The sequence below is a fragment of the Prosopis cineraria genome, unplaced genomic scaffold (genome assembly GCF_029017545.1).
Source record: "Prosopis cineraria cultivar Desert tree isolate PC_DT_omini unplaced genomic scaffold, ASM2901754v1 PC5, whole genome shotgun sequence".
In the NCBI taxonomy this organism is placed as follows: domain Eukaryota; kingdom Viridiplantae; phylum Streptophyta; class Magnoliopsida; order Fabales; family Fabaceae; genus Prosopis; species Prosopis cineraria.
The window spans coordinates 34372358-34395213 of record NW_026555336.1 but is presented as its reverse complement, the minus strand read 5'-3'; the positions used below and the strand labels follow the sequence as shown (position 1 = coordinate 34395213).

The 22856-nt window shown below is 32.2% G+C and overlaps 1 pseudogene; it reads left to right on the top strand.

Moving 5' to 3' along the window:
* Nucleotides 1-7501: 7501 nt before the first annotated feature.
* Nucleotides 7502-17832, top strand: LOC129311358 (uncharacterized; annotated as a pseudogene).
* The last annotated feature ends 5024 nt before the right edge of the window (nucleotides 17833-22856 follow it).

The following is a 22856-nucleotide window of genomic DNA, read 5'->3' as shown; positions in this document are numbered from 1 at the left end:
TAAGAAATCATAACTTATCAACAAGGGTAAAATGATTTTTTTTAATTTAAAACTCATTGACACAAAAGTCCCTATGAGCTTTAATAGAATTATAATATTTTAAAAAATTAGATTGTCATTTATATAATTTAAAAAAATTTTATTATTATTATTTTTAATTTATACGTTTGGTGCATTAAACAAGCTCGAACTTTATCAGCACAATTCCACTTGAGAAAATGGATTTATGGCGCCAAGCTCATCAAGGCCAAGTCTATCCAAGTTAGACTGTGGTATTCTTTAGATTTATATGTAAGCATCATGGCTTAAAAAACAAAAACACTTTTATTTATATATTTTTTTTGGCAAGGATCACTGTTGATAAAATTAAGGTATCACTGGAAAAACAAGGAAGAGGTTTATCCTTTACAAAAGTTATAGCAAAGAGATCCTGATCTTGACAATGTTTTGCTACAAATTGATCCTCACAGGCATTTGCTTGACTGGAAAATCGAGATTTAGAAGTATAAAAGGAAGAAAGTAACTACTTGCTATGATGCACCGGCATTTTAAATTGTCTCATATATTTGTATCGATATCATATCTAATACCGAAATTCGACAATACTTTCGATACGTATTCATAAAGTATCAAAATATTATTTTTTTAATTTAAAAAATTTAGTTTTCGATACGTATTTGATATTCCAAAATTGCAAGTCAATACTTCTTTTAACTTTATTGAAGATAGGTGGACATTAGATCTCAAAACTTGGTGGGTGATGCATGATTCTTTAACTCCTCACTTCAAAAGTTTGTTATGCTCTTCATCATATTGTGAAAGGACTTGGAGTACCTACTCATTCATTCATGCAATGAATAGAAACAAATTGAATCTTAAAAGGGCAAAAGATTTGGTTTACGTCCATACTAATTTGCAAGTCTTGGCTAAAAAAAGGAAAGAATACAAACAAGGCAAGTTTAAGCTGTGGAATATTAGTAGAGATAAATGAGGTAACCTTTATGGTGTTGAAATTTTAGAAGCGGCAAACTTATCTTTTGATAAGCCAAATATTAAAGCTATCTTTTTTATGATCAAAGGGAAAAGGTATTGATACTATACCTATTAATAGGGATTAGGTGATAGACAATTAGGTATAAATTAAATAAAATATAATTAATGATTATGTTTTTCTTGATATTACTGTAAAGCACTATATACGCATGCTAGTTTGGATATTTTCTGAATTAAAATTATATTTTTTATATTTTTATAATTTTTTTATAAATATATATGTACGTATCATATATTATATTTTTAAAAATAAAATTATCAACGTATCATATCCAACACTCGACTACATGTCTTGTTAAATTTTTTTGAGGAGCTACAACATCTTCTTTTCTCCGAATCTCCCGAATTTTATTTTCGGAGTTTTTTGTGTCCTCTGGTGCAAGGAGTTTGTTTTATTGGATTACTAATTTCTGGTTTGAGCATATTGATGACAGTGATGGTTTTGGAAATTTGTTCATCAATTTTAACAGGGGCGAGTCTTCTCTCCTTCAAGTCAACATCTCATCGATACGGATATTTCTCTTCTTTTGAAATACTTTGATAACCTTAACTTTCAGAAACTTGACACTAATCAGACTCATAATTTGTCTTTCGCCTTTTCCTCCTTTAATATACCGTTATTAACAATTCTTGGGTAACTTTTCAACTTTTTCTTTGGTTAATAAGTTAAAAAAAAAGGGGCATAAAATTAAGATATCGTATTTTATTTTATTTAACGGTATTCCCGAAATTTTCGACCTTTTGGAAGTCATCATTATAAAAACTGATTATTGAAAAATCAGGAGACCTTAGTCCATAAATTTCAAAAATTTATGGATCATAACCTTAAAAGATCCTCTTACATTTTTAAGACTGAAAAGTTTTGTCATAAATGCATATTTAGAAACCAGCTACTGGTAAAAAATATATAGAAATGAGCTAGATTTGGTCAAAACAATTTGAGATTTAGGCAAAATGATTTTTTTTTTAAATTAGCGATTTAGTCAAAAATTTACAGTAAATAATCTTTAAAAACTGCAAAGTATAAAAAGGAAAATATCAATCAAATGCCACTGGAGTGTATTTATATCGATTAAATATCATAGATTTTAAAATTCCATTGCAATACTTTACTCCTTCACTAATATTGGTTTTTATATAAAGGAGTAAATTACCTTTTTAAAAAATCACCCCCCCAATCACCGAAGAGCTCTAATGACACTTTTTTTTTTTTAATTAGTAAAGGTGATGGAGGAGAATTTAACCCACAACCCTTTGTCCACATAAAAAATTTGATAGCCACCAAGCCACAAGCTCATTTAATTATATATAATAAACATATGTATAATAATCTAAATTTTTAAATAACCTTTATGTTATGACATAAAGATGTGTTAATTTTAAAATGGCATTTATTATTTTACTAATGTTACTTGCTAATCTTACATGATCAATTGTAAATTAAAAGTTTTAAAACTTCATGTATTTTATTTGTTAAAGTCTGAATGTATTGTTATTAATCATAAAATGGTTGCTATTAAAATATGAATGGATGCTTGTTGATGAATAATTAACACCTATATAATTAAGCCCATCTTATTAGCTTTCTGTTAAAATTTGATTGAATTGTTGATAATTTCAAAAGAGCTGTTATTAAAGCTTGAATGAATATTTGTTGATGAATGACTGGCATTTGTACAATTAAGCTCATCTTATCCATTATTCTAATTTGTTAAAGCCCAAATAAATTGTTATTAATTACAAATGCGTTGTTGTGAAAACTTGAATAGATACTTGTTGCTAATTATTATAAGCATAAGTCTAATGGAATAAGTATATAGACAACAAGCTATTCGGGTGTTGACAACAATGCGTTTGAAATTAACAACAATCTATTTAAGTTTTAACAAATTAAAAAAAATGGATACGATGGACTTAATTATACAGGTGTTAGTCATTTATCAATAAATATTTATTCAGGTTTTGACAATAAATCATTGGGAATTAATCTATTAGAATTTTAACGTGTTAGAAAAAAAGGATATGATAGGCTTAATTATATAGATGTTAGTTTTTCATCAACAAATATCCATTCAGATATTGACAAAAATTCATTCAAAATTAATAACAATCTATTAGAAGCTAAACATGTTAGAAAAAATGGATATAATAGGCTTAATCGTACAGTTGTTAGTTTTTCATTAACAAATATCCATTTAGATTTTGACAATAATTCATTCAAAATTAATAACAATCTATTTGAATTTTAAGAAGTTAGAAAAAATGGATAGAATGGGCTTAATTATACAAGTGTTAGTTTTTCATCAATAAGTATTTATTTAGGTTTTTATAACAACTCATTCAAAAATAGCAACAATCTATTTGGATTTTAATAAATTTAAAAAACTACTAGAATGAGTTTAATTATATAAGGGTTAGTTCGTCATTAACAAGCATCCATTTAGGTTTTGACAATAACTCATTTGAAATTAATAACAATCCATTTGATTTTTGACAAGTAAGAAAAACTGATGATGTGCTTAATTGTACAAGTATTAGTCATTCACCAACAAGTATCCATTCGAGTTTTTACAAAAATATATTCTAAATTAATAATAATTCATTCGGGTTTTAACAAGTTAAAAAGATCGATATGATGTACTTAATTGCACAAATGTTATTCCTTTATCAAAAAGTATCTATTTGAGTTTTAATAACTCATTCAAAATTAACAGCAATCCATTCGGATTTTAACAACAAGCTAATATAATGTGTATGATGTGCTTAATTATACAAGTATTAGTCAGTCATTAACAAGCATCTATTTGCATCCTGACAACAACTATTTCATGATTAGTAATGTAACATTCGAGAAAATTTAATTTTGGTTTATTAACCTAATGAGGGTGATTAGTAAGCTAATGAGGTGTGTAGCCAGAAAAGCTAAACTTGGTGAAATTATTGTGATTTCAGTTTTAGAAGTGGGTCTGGATCGATGGCGGGCCACTTAGGTAAGGAAAGAAGAAGAAAAAGTGAAGAATTGTCCTTTATACCACATAACGTGACGCGTGGTCAGCCTACCACAGCGCACAGATATGAATTTAAATGTAATGGGCTCCTTTGTGCCATGCACCGCTACGGAGGCAACGTGCACCACAACACACAATCAAAAATTAGATATATCTGGTTCGTATTGGCGCCAAGAAACAGAAGAGAGGAAAGGAAGAAAATGAAGAGCTATACTTTTACTCTACTAGGGCACGTTATGGGATTACTTGAGGCTAGATTGAAGCTCTCAAACACCTAAGGTAAGTTTATCATGCCTTCTTCTTCCTTTCTCTCCCTCATTTATGATGAGTTATAGTAGGGTTTGAGTTGGAAGATGAATTTTCGATCCATAGAATTATGGGTCCGAGTCTATTGGCTAAAATGAGCATAATGGGAGTTGTTTAAAGTATTGGAACACTATATTAATGATTTTAAAAATGGTTGGTCTATGGGAGCATTAAATACCCAAAAATTAATATTTATATGGTAGTTGGGAGAGGTTTATGTGCATTAATGATGATTTAAGGTGTTATTAGTAATAATGTGCATTAATGAAACCTAATGAACCCATTGGATATGAATAGATAGTGATTATGGGTTGATAAAATAGAATGTGTGGAGTTATGTGTTGATAAATTTTTAAGATTTAGACAATGATGATATTCTTGTGGTATGGATGTAATGAGGTTCGTTTTTAGCACCATTCAAGCTTGGGAGAAACTTGGAAAGTTGGTATAGTGAAGGGTAAACCTTTAATCTTTTAAAGATTCGAGATAATCAGGGGAAACTTAATCTTTATAGTTGAATATGAATTGGGTTTGTGAAATGTGTTTGATGATTTAAATCAATAATGTATATAGGCAAGGAGTTTGATTGTGAAATGGTTTTGGAAAGGAACATTATGCCACCTACTTGTGATTTATAAATTTACTTGTGGCATGTTGTTGTAAAAGTAATGATATGTGATATGTTGAATGTGTGTAGTGATTGAATATGAGTATGTGAGGTTGTTTGCCATAAATTGATTGTTAAAATGCATATTATGTGATAAATATGTATAGTATGATCATTGGCGGAAGTTTGCCTAAAGAGAGGAATAGATTGGTTCAAATTCATATGGTATTGGCAGTGATCATTGAAATCGGGAACTAGCCTTGACACCAACTGTTGGAATCAGGAGATAACCCTTGTCCTATGGTTGATTTTGGATTGTCCTACTTATTTTATGAGGGACTTGAACCTAACTAGTCTTCACCGGTTCATGAGGAGGTTAAATTAGGTGTACGACACCCCATGGTTGTCAGTATTGGGGAAAACTGGATTACATAAGCGAGTGAGTTCACCCTAGCCCGGTAACTCCTCACAAGTAGAAGGTTAGGTTAGTCTGTGAAGGACGTAGCCACGTGATAGCCACTGATTTCGTGTCGGAGGTAATAAGAGGATATAAGGTTAGCATATGATTATGTATATAAGTCCGACCACATGGTTGTTAGTTTTGTGGTCTGGCATGTGTTAAGGGCGCATGGTTGTTATTTTTTCGACCCTGTGTTATGTTTTGTGAAATAACATGATAAAGTGTATTGTAGCAAGCCCAATTACATAGTTGTTAGTTTTATAAATTGTGGCTGAGTGTTATATGTGATATCTGTATTTTTGCCTAATTGCATCTATTTACAATTGATATGCAACTACATAGGTTAAGTGAAACTTAGTTGCTAAGTGGTTGTACTCACCCCTCAATTCTTAATATTTTTAGGACCTAGCTCATAGAATCCGAATCGGGAAAAACACATAGAGGCCTATAATCATGGAGTAATCCTCTTTATACCTTTTTTTGTTACTTTCATGTGTATTTGTTAATGTAATTGCCAACTAGGATCATTTGACATGTTTTATACACTATTTTTATGATTTTGTGTATCACTTGTGTATTTTGTGCTCTGGGTTAGTGAGTTTTGGTTGTAAACTCGTGGATATGGCCAAAATACTTGTGCAAGTAGAAACATAGGTATTTTGAAAGATTTGAAATGAAATTGATAATTTTGTGTAGCATTTTCTCCCTATAAATGTTTTGTAAAAATTGAGGTTGAGTGGTGATTTTATGATATGAGTGTTTTTATTTGTGCGTGGTGTGTTGCATGGGTCCGCGAGAGTCCCTTGGGTGTGGTCGGATGGTTGGTGTGAGCCACTGGCACGGGTAGTTGAATTGAGATACCTATTTGTAAAATTTTGTAAAAAAGTGGTTAAAATGGGTTTTGATATTCAACTTCTTATAGAAAATAAGTTTGAGTGTGAAACTAGTGCCACTAGCTAGAGTTAGGAGAAAGTTTCGTGTAGACACCGAAACCACCTCAATTAGACCTTGAACGAAGATTTGAGATGTGTCGGAAGTTCGTTTTCTTTGCTGTCAAATGATATCATTAATGCTATCAAATTCATGTAATGAGTCGCGACGCATGGCACAGAGAAGACAAGCTATGACGCATATGTCGTAAGCCGCGGCGCACATGTCATTTTCTAAACAAAATTTATTTTTGAGTTTTAAAACTCATTATTTTGGATTCCAATTGATTTTCAAACTTTTACTTTACTTTTAAAACTCTTATCGAAGCTTATTAAATAATATTTGAGTTTTGACATGTTGAATTTGAGATTCTTTTCAAAAAGGATTGGAGAAATTTTCTTTTTATGAAATTTTATAATTTGGTAATTCTTTGAGGGTTAAACCCTAAATTACCATGATTTAGAGTTAAATGTGGTTTAGTAAGGGAGATCTTACAGTTTGGTCTCTTGGTTCTTACAAGTAACAATATATTTAGACTCTAACAAGTAAAAAGCATGAAATTTTAAATCTTCTAATTTGTAATTGACCATGTAAGATTAATAAGTAACACTGGTAAATAACAAATGCGGTTTTAGAACAAACAACATACCATTATGTTATAACATAAAAATGATTTAGAAATTTGGATTGCTACACACACACACGCACATATTTTTCACTATATATAATTGAATGGGCTTGTAGTTTGGTGGTTACTAAGCTTTTTAGATGGTTAAGATATTGTGGAATTAAAATCCTTGATCACCTTTACCAATTTTAAAATAACAAAGTGTCGCCAGCGTTAGAGTTCTAGTGACTAGGTTACCTGCAGGCTGTAGCAAGGGCTTAGATACCTATCAACAACAAGGTCTTTGATGGTCCAGTGGCCAACACTAACGATAGTGGGGTGGCTTTTTTTTATTATTTTCTGTTTTGGAGGTAATTTGATCATTTTATATAAAATATTAAAATCTGTTAAGGATTAAGGGCTACAGTAAAATTTTTAATTTCAAGACTGCCTATTATCCTCGACCGGTATAAATATTTTAACTATCTTTGACTGATATTTTCCCAAATACAAAATCACATCCCAACGAGTTAATTAACATCTGGGAACCCAAATCGTCAACTACTGCAGCTTGCAAGGACGCCTGTTTTTCCCACACTTGACTACACAGGACCTTTTTCACCGCAGTCAGCGAATTCTGACAGATCGAGTAAAAACGGGTTCCGGGGAGCCATCTGATTCTACTCGTTACTTCAACTCTGGATCTCCTTGCTCCTCGTGGTTCTCCCTCGAATTCCTTCTCTTCGGATCGATCCTTTAACAGGTGAAGAGTTTTGTCTCATAGATCGCATCCACTTGCATTTTCTGCATCAATGGAGGGCCACCGGTGCATATGGTCCTCGATTTGAAATTCAGTTTCTTTTTTCTTTTTTCTTTTTCTGCAGTATGATTATGTCGAATTTAAGTTTTCAATTCCTCAATCATAGTTATGGGGGATTTTTTCCATTATACTGTTTGTTGGTGTTCAGTTCGAAGTAAAATTTGTTTCGCTGACCGATGTTTTCACACACACACTCTCTCTCTCTATGTATCCAATTTCCCTTTAGTTTTGCTGTAATCGACAGCACACAGATACGCTGTTTAGAATTTGGCGCTGCTGAGTCCGAGCAAACAGTGTGTTGGCTTTGGTTGATTATCTGTTATGATGTTAGGAAAAATGAATTGTTCAATGCTTAAGATCAGTCTCACTGCCTATTTTCTAGTTCTTGTGACTGGCTTGCGGATGACGCTAACTGTTTACGGACATGTTATTTGCTTTCAGTCGTTTTGTCGAATGTCTAACTTCATATTTTGGCGGTATCCTAATTGCTTTTTAACCACAAGTTATGATTCACTGGGTGGAGATCAAATGCAGTTATTTCAACGAAAGTTCACTATTGAAATTTTATAGTGTATGTTTGTATTGCGATAAGATTTTGTGGGAGTTCCCATTAATATGTAGGTCTTCATCCAATTCAATTCCCCCCCAATTCAAATATTTTTCAAATGCATCATAGTATGTATCCTGAAATGAAATCATAATCTTCTATGTCAGTCCACAGCTTTCTAACCTATCACATTTATGGTCACAAGCTTTGCCCACTTATATTTGCAGATATTTATTGTGTCACCATGAATTTCTTGATGCGGTCTGCAACAAGTGTAACTGTGGAACGGTCATCTGTTCCCAAATATCACACAGATATACATCATAAGTCTTCATCTGCATCATCAACCTTGGAGACCCTGATATCAGAGGATTCATTTAAACAGTCCTCCATAACTGAAGAGTATAATAGAGAAACTGATGGAGTTGGAGGTGAAAATGGCACTATCACTGCTCTGAACCCTATAGAAGATTTACCGGGGGTAGCTAAGCATTCAGACGTTTCTGATGAAGAAGGATGGATTACCATTCCTTACAGTATGTCTTTACATGCAATCTAACTTGTCTTTTCCTCATGACACAATACCCTAGAATTTGCAGTCACTTGAAATTGTTGTGGTTCAGAGTGCTGTTTCTTATATTTACTGATAAGTACATTCACTGGAGAGCTCCATTTATATCTACCTTTTTTTTAACTGTTTAAGAGTCAGAGAAACTTGCATTTTGATTGAAACTCATGTTGGCTTTAAAAAGGCGGAACATGTTCTTTTCTTTTATTAGATACATACATTTTAAGATGCAATAGAATAATTGCAAAGGCTTACTACTTTCAAGTGTGCTGGGGGATATTGTCTTCGATTGGAATTTGTTATCTTTTAATGGATTTGTATGATTACTGTTATATTCTGCTGCTTGTAAGTGTTGAAAATTGAAATTATCTGTACTGCTTTGGTTTTGAAATCATGATCCTGCTTTGGGTGAAGTGACATTTGTGCTTATGCTTTTTAGACCGGGCCATATTGAGTTTGGCCTTTTTTTCACCATCTTTATCATTGAGATATTCTTCTCTTAAGGAAATCTATCATCTAGGAATTCCAGTGATGTTTTGAAGATTTGATAGTATCGGATACCAACTTTCACATTGAGTAATATGAAATACTCAATAGGGTATTTAAGTAGGTCAGTTTTCCCACCTCAACAGCTAGCTTTTGGGGTAGGATTCTTCATTTCATTTAGGTACTCATCAATTAGTATCAGAGCCTAGCTGTTGGCAGTTCCGGAGAGGGCCATCCACAGAGGGTTTTGACCGGTAGGAGATCAAGTTAAGTGGCATGGAGGACAACCGTCGAGATGTTGGCTTTCTGTGGGGGCCAATTCATAGAGACTTGGTAGTTCGGGATACCAAGTCTTACATCGACCAGTATGAGATACTCAATAGGTATATAAGTAAGTTGGTTTTCTCACCTCAATAGCTAACTTTTGGATAGGGTTCCCCATCCCACTTGGGTACCCATCATGATCTATTGCATTTGAAATCAAATTTTGATTCTTCAGAATTTGAAATCTTGATTCAGGTTTTATTCACTGATGCAATATTTTTATGCAAATTGAAGGGCAGATTGAGGTAGAGACTGTAGTTTCTTTTCAGTTTTGGGTAGTATCAGTGATGCATGCACCTGAATAGGGCTGAATTGGTACTAGGTGAAGCAGGCTGTTGAGTTCAATTGTTACTAGAAAAAGTAAGACTTGGCCAATGGTTTCTCTTCTAGTTTCTTTAATTAATATTTTTTATTCATTTTATCTAGGGAGCATTACATTAAAGTCCTACACAAGGAAATTAATTATTGTAAGGTCCATTAACAACTGAACTAAATTGTAATTCTCCCTTTTATTTATGTCCATGATGTACTTGGCATATGAGCAAAATTATAATCATAGCTTGGCTTGGTGATTATTATGTTTTGGTTGACAGGCTATGGACAATACTGTTAATATTAGTTGATATTTAATAATTTATCCTGGCAAAAAGATGCTCCTTTTAATTATTTTATTTTCTAAGCTAGGTGCAGATGAGATTTACCTGTGTATTTAATGTGTTACATCTAATTCTCTCTCTCTCTCTCTAGAGGAAGTCCCTGAAAACTGGTATCAAGTGCCAGATACACAGTCCCTGCGTTCTCTTGATCGCTCCTTTCTTTTTCCTGGTAATAGAATCCTTCCTTTCTTAAATGTATGAATTTTTCCTTTCTTAAGTGTTTGAATTTCAGATTTGGCTTGCTGGGGTTCGTACCCTGGCTCCCATGAATTGTTGACTAGACCTAATTTAGACCTGTAATTTAGGTGAACAAGTTCATATTGTGGCATGTTTGTCAGCACGCAACTGGGATACAGAGATTATTACTCCATTTAAAGTTGCTGCAGTAATGAGTAAGAATGGCATAGGTCTTAGCCCTGAGAAAGAAAATGGAGGCGTTGAAAACAGAAACAAATTAATATCTGGACAAGGGGAACTGAGTCCTGATGGCCGTGAGAAGAAGGGTGAAAGCCTACCAACAGCAAAGACTGACCATCAAAAAGATGCTTCTGCTGGTGAATCTCTTCTCAGGATGGAGGATCACAGAAGACAAACTGCGTTGTTGTTGAAAAAATTTGAGAATTCTCACTTCTTTGTGAGGATCACTGAGTCAGATGAGCCACTTTGGTCCAAAAAAGGTTCTTCACAAAAGTCTTTCAACTCCTCAGAAACAAATGGTCAAATGGGTTTAACAGTTGGAACCAAAGAGAGTGCAGAAAGCATGTCTACTGTTTGTGCAGTTATTGACAGGGGAAATTTTGATGCAAATATGTCTGGAGGATTGGCAAGAAGTTCTGTCAAGTGTTGTGCTCTTCCTAATGGAGACATACTGGTATGTGCCATAAAACTTTGGATAATTTGACGGTGCATTTTCTTAGTCTGGGGGAACCTTGACCAGTGGAATGAAACTATTTTTTTTTTCTTCATATTTTTCCCTTTAGTGAAAGCAGTGTGTCGAATTTAACTTCTTTATTGCCTTCTTGAACAAACATAATTGGGGGAAATAATGCAATTATAGTTTAGTGCCTAACTGATTCTACTGCTGTGTATTTACAGTTCCCTTTAATTATATTTGACCTGAAATAGTTTACAGAGTACCAATATGTGCAATCCAATTTACTCGTTTATCTTGTTAGTGGAATGGAGAATATTCTGATGACTTTCTAGTATGTTTTTCTTTGTTTCAGCTGGTAACCGTGTTATGATACCCTGCAGTCTTCCTCTTGAGCATCTCATATCAATTTCATACTTGTATCTGCTATAAGGAAATGTGCCGTTAAGTGTCATCATTGATGAGATTGCTAGAAAATGTCTTATCATAGAAAAAACGATTGGTTCTATGATTCATTTTCTTGTTCCATAGAGTCTGAAATACATAAATAGGACTCAGTCTATGAAGTGAGCTGTTAACTCCTATAGAAATATCTGATAGAATGAATTTGTATATATGGTAATAGTGGAGAGAAGGTCAAGGGAGGCATTGATGAGGAGAGTGAAATGAATAATCTTAAACCCAGTAAAGAGGTGTAGAAGACGACCGAAGAGAACACTTATGCAAGTTGTTAAATGAGACCTTTTAATTAACCAAATTCCTTACAGTTTGGTTGAGAATAGAGCACAATAGCATTGTGCGATTCATGTAGTTGACCCCATTTAGTGGGATAAGACTTGTTATTGTTGTTGTTAATAGCGGTGAGATAAATGAAATAAAAACAGTACGGTGCAACGACTAATTTAACAGGCAAATTGTATGAAACATGAATAAACAGGAAATAAGCACAAGCTCTACCATAACCACAGTTGCATGACTACAAACACTCCTCTTCTAGTTGTTGATTGAGTGTTCCTCATTCTTAGCTTGCCTCTTAAGCCTTCAAATGTCACTCGTGTTGTTAATTGTTTAGCAACTTGAAATTGAGTGGGAGTATGATTTAATTCTAGAGCCTTAGAATGGTGTTTCTCTTTGATAAAATGCTGGTCTGATTCCACATGCATAGTTCTGTCATGATGAACTGAATTTTCACAATGGGAATGACGGTCATGGTATCACGTGAGACCTTCACGAGCTTTTCAAGAAATCCTTACTTTCCCCAAGTATTGGGGAGAAAAAGCCTTTTGTTTACAGTGGAAAAAACAATAAAAAGATATAGAAACAGTTTGAGTAATGATCAGTTAACTACAATATAGTAGAAATTGAAAAAAGAAAGGAAAGAATCCCTTTACCTCTTAAACCGATAAGCCCTCAGATTTTGTACAGGACTTCCATGTGCTCTTTCATATGTTCATTTATGTAATTTCTAACATCATCTGCAAAGGGACTTATGTCAAGCCTGGCATGGAAAAGACAGATGAGTTTTCCAACTAACCTTTGATATCTCTCCATATCGACAAGGGAGCTATGCTTTTTAAACCCTAAATATTTGGTGATCTCTGTAGGGGTCTCTGCTGGTTTACAAATTACAACCCAACATTCGTGTTTCTTTTTGGAAAATTCAATGCATATTTCCGCTCATAAGAAGTATCTGAGGTCTCCAAGCAAGTTGAATTCAAAGTATTTGGCAGAACCTGATTGAGGGATGGTTTTAGCTCTGATAGAAAAATCTGAGTTCAATGCCCTCTGATTTACTGTCTCGTTCCTTTGAGTTCAAAATACATAACTAGGAACTCAAGCTAAAGAAGTTATTCGTGAAACCCCATAGACTCAGCTAATCAAATGAATCCATTTACTTGATAATAGTGGCAAGATAAATTGAATTGAAAACAGAAAGATATGATGACTAACTTAACAGCCAAATCTAAGGAATAAAAAGGAAATGAGCATAAATATAGCCAAACACACCATCACGCAATTGCTGACATCTTTTACTTTTGACACACACACACGCACACGCAGCAGTGTCTACTTTTCCTTTTTAGTGCCTCAGATCTCTATTATAAGACTTGTTCTTTAACACTTGCATAATCTTCAATACAAAAATCCTTTTATTTATGCCTTGGTTGTTTTATTCTGATTACTGATCTGACTGTATTTTCCTTTTTGGAAGGATGCAGGTACTATTACAGGTTAATGTTGGTGTTGATTTCCTTAGAGACCCTTGTATAGAAATTCTTCAATTTGAGAAGTATCAGGAGAAAAACCTATCTTCTCAGAACCAAGGCTATTTTTTAAATAACAATCAGGATCCATGTGGAGAACTGTTAAAATGGCTACTACCACTGGATAATACTCTTTCCCCTCCTACCCCCGCACTATCTCCTTCTCACTTAACTTCAAATTCAGGAATAGGTAGCACCTCTCAGAGATCCAATTTTTCATCATCCCCTGGCTCTCAATTATTCTCCTTTGGCAATTTCAGAAGTTACTCCATGTCGTCACCACCCCAAAATACAACCCCATCACCTCCTCCTCCTACTATTAAAGTACCTAGTCCTACGCCAAGCTCAGACCATGAAGATTGGGATCTAGTCTCATCACAGAAGTTATTAAGAAAAAAGGCTGGGGTTGAAGATCTTTTATCTTTTCGAGGCGTCTCACTGGATCAAGAAAGATTTTCTGTTTGTTGTGGATTAGAAGGCATCTATACACCTGGAAAAAGGTGGAGACGGAAAATTGAAATAATACAACCTGTAGAAATCCATTCTTTCGCTGCTGACTGCAATTCAGAGGATCTTCTTTGTGTTCAAATAAAGGTTGTAATTTAAATCGTGACAAATTTCTTTTTTCTTTAAGTCATGTTCTTTGTTGATATTATCATGTTGCTTTCCAAGTTTTGTTTTGATTAATATTACTAAAGTTGTTTTTCAGAATGTTGCTCCTGCACATGCTTCAGATATTGTCATATTTATAGATGCCATAACAATTGTTTTTGAGGAGGCTTCTAAAAGCGGACCACCTGCATCATTACCCATTGCTTGTATTGAAGCTGGAAACGATCATTTCTTACCAAATCTAGCCCTCAGGTAACAATTCTTGTGAATGTCTAGATACTATGCCCTTAACCATTTTAAGCTTTTCCCCCCATCTCTCTAGTTTTTTTAACATATATAATAGTTATATTGCAATTAATATTTATTTTTATTTTAGAAAATTCAACATTTTTCACTAAATTTACTGAACAAATATCATATATTATTCATTATATTTTTTTAATATAATTTTTAAAAGATTATTAGATTAATTTTTTGTATAATCTCAATATTAGATCTATTGGGGAGCACAAGAGTGGGAGTAATAGCATGAATCTGGCAACAACAAAGAGGGTGTGTGCGTGTGTATTTTCCTTTTATTGGCATTTTTGGAAGTTTTAATACCTATCAGCTGTCAATCAAGGTTGGTTTTGTCACAAAAATTTTAAACTGCGATTTTTCTTCCAAATCCCCCACTCTTGAAAATAATGCATAATTATCATTGAATTTACTCATTGAGACATTTGTATAATAAGACTTGCTTAGCTGTAGTTTTTCATTAAAAAGCTGATACAAAGCTATTTCGGTGGTCATAAAATTTGAGTTCAGATTGATTGTCTACCTACTGCACCTTGAACTATGCACTATATGAGTGAACTAGTTGGGTGGGTAAAACATGATAAGAAGTTTAGAGTATAGGGTCAAGTAATTCTTAATAATATAGACTCCGAACGGTGATGCTGGGTTTAGGCATTTGCATTTGTTATGGTCCAGAATAAGGGATAGACTGTCATAAATGTCTAATAAGACCATTGATTTGTGATTTAATGGTAATTAGTTGTTCTGATTTGTGATTGAATGTTTGAATTTGTATCTGTTGTGCGTTTAAATCAATCTGGTCAGCTGTCAAGAAAAAGAGAGGCAAGAGACCCCAGTATTTGGCGCGTTTATATATAGCTTTAATTTTCTTGTATCTCATTAGAAGCTTCCAATTGCAGGAGAGGTGAAGAGCATTCTTTCATCCTTAAGCCAGCAACTTCTATGTGGAAGGATCTCAAGGTTCTTGGTGAAAGAAGTTCTCAATTGTCAAAACTGCAATCTGGAAACACCGCATCAAACTTTGGTCTTTCCTCTAGGAGCGCTGACAGAAGGAAGATTGCTTCAACTGATGATCAGTATGCAATCATGGTTTCATGTCGATGCAATTTTACAGGTAGGCTTGATTTCCACTTTGTTTCTTATGTTATTGAATGAATGTTGAGGTTTTAATTTGTTGTTTTTTCTGTGATCATCTAGCATCCAGATTGTTCTTTAAGCAGCCAACTAGCTGGCGACCACGTACCTCAAGGGATGTTTTGATCTCTGTTGCATCTGATATGTCAGGACAGTTTCCTGCACCTGATGAAAGAAATTCCCAATTTCCTGTGCAGGTCTGTTTGAGCCCTTTTTCGGCCAATGCAGGTCTCAAATTATTGGCTTTGTATGAGATGTCATGCTTGCTTTAATTATATGTGGACATAAATGACAATTACTTTTGCAAGTAAATCTGAGTTGACAGAGCACTGAATATTACTTCATTAAGAGGAGGGTCACACGCCAGATCTGGAAATATGCCCACATCTGGTTGTGTTTAATGTTTTATTTTCAACAACTTTTGTACCTTTGTTGGCAATTGCGTTTAGCTCTAACCTCATGGCTTTCAATTTTGTCAGGTCTTAACTCTTCGAGCATCAAATTGACATCTGAGGATCTTACTTTGACTGTGCTTGCTCCAGCCTCATTACGTCACCCCCGTCAGTGGTGTCTCTGAGTTCACCTGATACACCAATGAGTCCTTTTATTGGTTTTGCAGATGTTTAGGAAGAATAAATGGTGAGAGGCATGCTGGTGCCATCCAGGGTCAGGGCTTCACTTCTACAGTAAAAGAAAATCATAAACAAAGTAATGATGGGCCTCGGACAGTTTCTGTTGGTGATGATGTTATTCCGAGTTCTGGCATGAGTTGTACTCATCTATGGCTACAGAGTAGAGTTCCACTTGGGTAACATATCAATATCATATCGTTATTTTTATTTCTGTTTATTTTGTTTAAACTGAAAACTGATTCCAATCATTTGTGGGATCATGTCAGATGTGTTCCATCTCAATCTACTGCCACCATCAAGCTTGAGCTACTTCCGTTGACTGATGGCATAATTACACTTGACACTTTACAAATTGATATCAAGGAGAGAAAGGTATGATTTCTATCTGTTTTGCTGTATTTTTTCATAACTAAATGCTTGGGGTCATGTCTATAGAAATTTTTGGTGATTGTTCTTTTATGGGAATAAAAGAGAATGAGAATGTTCATTGGGCTTTGACGAAACAAGAGTATAAAGTTGCTAGTAGAAATGACTCAAATGAGAATATTGAGATGGATGTGTGGGCATACATGTAAAGATAAAATTCGAAATGAGCATATACGAGCGTAGCACCTATTGGGTGGAAAATGGTATAAAATCATTTAACATGATTTGGACATATATAAAGAAGATTGCAGGAAATACTAGTAAAGAGAGTGGAATGAATAATTTTAAGCACTATTAAAAGAGGTAGAGGAGGCCAAAGAGAACATTTATAAAAGTTGTTGAATGGGACTTTTTAATTAACAATATTCCTAAAAGATTGGTAAATGATAGAGCACAGTGGTGTTGTACAATCCATGTGGCCGACCCCACCTAACGGGATAAGACTTGTTGTTTTATGGGAATATGAACTGCTAGGTAAAGATTTGTTCCCGCTCTTTAAAATTGTCATAATTATTTTGAAAATTTCCATGGGGAAATAACAGCTACGTTGCATCTAAACTACAGCAATATTCATTGTTCAGTTGCAGGCTTTTTTAACTTTTGCCATTTCTTGGCAAACTGGAACTATTCATTTATTTCCAAAATGATAATTCTAGGTTATTATTTGTGTAAAGCATGCATCCTGAAATATATTTTTCACGTCCTTTCTTTGTTTTTTTCATTATGTATCCTCATCACTCATCAGAAACAGTTTTGATGCCTTCTGTGACTGCGGCTGCTGATGAAATTGCGAATCCTAATATTTATCGGGAACTAATGGTTGCATTCTGGTCTAGCAGGTGTTACCTATATCCCTGAGTGCTCACTGAAGATCAACGCAACTTCCAGCATTTCCACGGGGATCATTTAAAATGTTCGTATTGATGGTTGCATTTTGCATGCATTGCCTTTAGAAATCGCTCTTTTGCGGCTTTCTCAATAGCTCCGCAGGGAGGTGTATATCTTACATGCAGCATTGTTGTGTTTTACTTGGCATGTCATTTTGTTTTAAAATAGAACCCCACTTTTGTAGCATGAAGTGGAAACCACGAGCTTGGAAATTGAAATACATGATTGTTACATATATAATGTCTGCTTGTGGAGAGGAGTGCTAAATATATCCTCATGAATATTTGCTCACGTGGCACTTCAGACGGGAAGTAAAAATCACTGCCGATTAATTAATCATGCTAGTTTCAGCTTTTAGGTAGCTTTTATTTGTTGACTTCATGGCTTTGTTAAGATTATAGGTTTAAAGGGAGAGTTCATATCCAAAGATTACCTTGTTAAGAGGGAGAGCCTTTTAAATTTATAAATTTCACTTTACTTGTGAGGTACCCTGGTGGGAGCCATAATAATGGCGACCTCATTTGAAAGCTGATTTCTTTCTGTGATATCAGTCTTTTAATGAAAGCACCAAAATTATGAACACAAATCCAAATGGGAGAGCCAATTTCAAGATGTTAGTTTATCGGTTGAGAAAGTCTTTTACACTTATAAACTCCATCTGACTAGTGAGGCTCGTTGGACTCAACAGACTTGCAGGTCCTTGATAGATTTGAAATTGTACCATGCTTGAGCAAACAGTGTAGTTTTATACTTGAGGCTACGTTAAGGTTTGCATGATCATTTAACCACATTTCAAAGACATGGTTATGCATTGAACTCTAGTCCACCAAAGGTACTTGTTACATGTCTCAGCCTTGCATTGAAAATGCCCATCGGACAGTGGGAAAGCCATATTGAATTGGCTGATTTCATCTTGTCTGGCTCCCAGTTTATGAGCCGCACTTCTGTCCTTTAGCTATTGAGAAAAGGAGCTAGTTAATTGATAAGAAGAAATAAAATCTCTACAAACGAAGTCTTGCCTTTGATTGTTTTAAAGAATATTTCAAGATCTTCCATGTTCCTTCCTTTTCTATATGTATATATATATACAGAATTAATTTAAACAGTTTAAAAAAGTTGATTAAGTGTAATAATTAAGTTTGAAAATAAAATTTAAACTAAAATATTCTTGTACTTAATCAACTAAGTATGTATTAATATTGTCTTGTGAATGAAAGCTATGATTTTACGAGGGATAATTTAGAAAAATTATAATAAATGTTTATTGAAATGTGGAATTTTGTTTATAAGAAAATAAAGAAAAAATTAATCATTTAATTTTTTTAGTTTTGATTCGATTATAACTTAATTTTTGAATTTTAACTTGTAATTTAATTGCTAAAGTTTTAATGAGGTTGTAATTCAATCTTTAAACTTTGATTCTTGTAACTCTATCTTTATATTTTTTGATCATTTAAAATATTAATCCTTATATTTTAAAAAATTAAATTATAAAGATTAAAATTATATTAAAATTTATGACTAATATTATAAATTACTAACCATTTTAATCTTAATAAATAATATAAATATTAAAAGTTTAAATATTTTTAATTTTCATAATTTTATTATTTTAAATATAGGGGTTGATTTTTAAATGATTGAAGCTATATGAATTGTTTGCTCAAAAAAAAAAGAAAAAGACAAAAATTGTAGAGATTGAGTAGTAAGAGTCAAAATTTAAGGATTGAATTACAATTGAGTTAAAATTATAAAGTTTGAATTATAATGAATTAAAGTTTAAGGATTAGATTATAATTGGATCAAATTATATGTTTAAATAATTAACTTCTTTTAAAAAAATAAGATAGCATTTGACAATTTCTTTTATGTTCAAAAAGAAAGGGAGTAAATTAATTTGATATATAACAAATGATACATCTTTAAGATGATAAAATTTGAAAGTAAAAGATTAATTGTTTTGAAAAAAAATATTGAGGATTATTCATCCAAAAAAAATTGAGGATATTGGTTCAAATAATTAATTTTTTAGAAAAATAAGATAGCATTTGACAATTTCTCTTATGTTCAAAAAGAAAGGGAGTAAATTAATTTGATATATAACAAATGATACATCTTTAAGATGATACAATTTGAAAGTAAAAGATTAATTGTTTTAAAAAAAAAATATTGAGGATTATTTATCCAAAAAAAACTAAGGATTATTGAAAATGAAAAGAATCCTATTATAAACATATAAGAGTTTTATAATACAATCAAGCGTTTTAATTGATGGTTAATTATTAAAGAAACAACAATTGATATTCTATAAACTAGTACTATAGTTGAAGCATCAAAATTAAGGATGAAAATAGATTAGGTCAAGTTAGGTTTTAATTAAGTAAGCATAAGCCTTCATGGTAGGTTAGAGACTTAAGCCTAGGCTTATGTAAGGTTTTTTTTTTTTTTTAATAGCTCAGGTTTAAACTTATCTAAAGCTTGACTTGATTTAAAAGTTTATTTAAAAATATTCTTATAAGTAAGCCTTTTAAACAGGCTTATATATTAATATTAAACGATTTAAACATGCATGAGGACTGTTGTCTACAATGTAGAGTTTGCATATATGTAATATAATTTATCAATTATAATATATAATACTTAAGATGATTTACTAATTGCAATATAATACAATAATAAAATAATAATATTAAAATCAATACATAAGTTTAATATGATTGAAAATATAACTAAAGATATAAAAAGAATGAATTATTGATTAAAAATTAAACAGTAAAAACTAATGTATGTGTAATTTATTACAAAATAATATATATATATATATATATATAAATAGGTCGCCATGTTTGACTTATAGCTTAAGTCTTATAAAAATAGGTTTGTCATATTTAGTTAAATAGATATACTCAAAGGCTTGAACTTGACTTATGTTTATTTAGTAAATAAATTGGGCTGTGTTTGAAGTATATTAGGCCATGGGCTTATCATATCATCTCTAATCAGAATCAATGACTTTCATATCAACATCAAAGGTTGAAAATGGTGCAATTGGGAGAGGAATCGGATTTTTACTTTGTGGTGTTCAAACTAACAAATTAATGAAGCTTGGCATGTCTACTTTCTCGCGGCTGATATAACGATTGGCGTGGCAATTATCAATTTATTTGTTTACCAACATTTCCTTTCACCATAACACTGAAAAGTAATGCATATGAGGTCATATAAAGTAGAGAAAGCGTCCACACATTAACTTCGTACATATTATTTTTTGAAGCTTGAATCATGGATTGGATTACATGCCTTTTTTCTTTAGGGTCGACGATTAGGGTCGCAACTTCTAATCAGACGGCAAAAAAAAAAAAAAAGACCACAAATCAAAAAGGACATCAGATTATCACGCACTCCTGACCAATTATTGAAGTATGATCGAAATCTCACCTCCGAACGAATTATTATAGCCTCCGAAATAAAAGATTGTTTTCCCAGTAAAGACATCATTATTTTTCCATTTATACATCATCAATCAAAATTTAGTTGAACATTAATTCTTATATTTGATTCAAATGTTATACCGATAACTAATTTAATTTATTTAGTAACTATTTATTTAAGCTTAAAAATAAGTGATTTTAGATATTTTATTAATTTTATGAAAAGTTATTTATTGTGTAGATTTTTTTATAAAAATAAGAAATTATTTTGTATTTGATTGCAATTATAAAAACAAGTCATTCTTTAATAATTTTTTTAATTTTATGATAAATCAATATAACTTTGTATTTTCTTAATATAGGGCCCGTTTGTTGTAGTTTATTTTATGAAAAATAACCTATTTTTTAAAAAAAATTTATTGTGTGAATTTTAATTATGTTAATTTAAATTTTTGAAAATAATTAGAATATGAAAAAAGATATTTTTTTATTATTTTTTACTAACATATTTTTTATTATTTTAAGAAGCTACTTTGAGTTGCTTATGACAATATCTAATATAATAAATGAGAAAGTGTGTTTTAACTTTAAAGAGGTGGGATGCCCAAAAATATTATAAAATTTTAAAATAATGTAATAATAAATTATTTTTATAAAACAAAAATTAAGGAATATATTGTAAAATTTAAAAATAACTAACTAATACTCATTTTTTATTATTGCAATTAAGCATAAAATAATATTTATTTTTTATAAAATTTTTACAAATAAATTTCTTTTATAAAATCTTTAAACTATTTAAAAATTATTTATTTTTTAATCTTAAACAAACAGGCACATACTCTCTTAATTATCTGATTGTATGTATAAGTTAGTCAAAGTAACTTCACAAAATAATTAGAAACATGGGTTTTTTTAAATTCTAATTATTTTTTTAAAACTTAAAAAATATAAAAAAATTGTAAAAATGATTTTTTTAAAAAAAGTAACTTAAAAAAAGCTTAAACAATCTGACCTAAAAGTTTGACAATTCAATTAAAGAAAAATTTTAAACTAATAAGGTATAATATTTCTGCGTCTACCACTTACCTAACGCATTGTATATCTTGGTTCAAGAGAATAAATGACTAGAAGAAGAGGATATAAATAACCTACCTGCATGCTTACATAAATACAAACACAAATACATTTTATATATATATATATATATATATATCCTAATACGGAGATGGAGATCTTCATGGTACATAGATACTTGAAATTAAGCATAGTACTTTGAGTTAAAGAATAAAAATACTCATAATTTTTTTTTAAAGCATCCAATATTTTAAAGTGAATGAGAGTATAAAACTATTTATAATACTAATCAAGTGGGTGCACGAGTACTCTATAGTTTAAGTTGTCTCCTGTCATATTCCTCTCCATTTTTCTTCTTTCTATCTCTCTATTTGTGTTTTTTTTTTCTGACCTGGAATCTCTCTATGTGTTTTAAGATATACCTTTCATTATTATTTTCTATGTATATATGCTTGCCAGTTACCATCTACAATTGAGACTAGCAATAGGCAGTTAAAAAAGGAAAACGATGGCCAGATTTTTGTTTGCTCACACCTTTGTGGCGGAAGTTCACAATTTCAAATCTTGGAGGGACCAGTTAACAATTTAGAAAGAAAAGGCCGACTAAACAGCAAGAAATTTTTTTTTTTTTAAAAAGAGAATAATCAAACATGCGTATGCCCCCGCGCTGAGATCAACCTGACGCGCGAGTTAGCTTCTCCTTCGCTAGCTGAAGGCAGACACGTCACCATCCTTGGTGGGTGCTACCTCACTTTATCTTTCTCTCTCATCCCCTAACTGCCCGATGTTGCCGCTTCTCCGGCTGCCCGAACTGCCCGTCCCTTCTTATTCGCTCTCTCCCTCTTTTTTTTT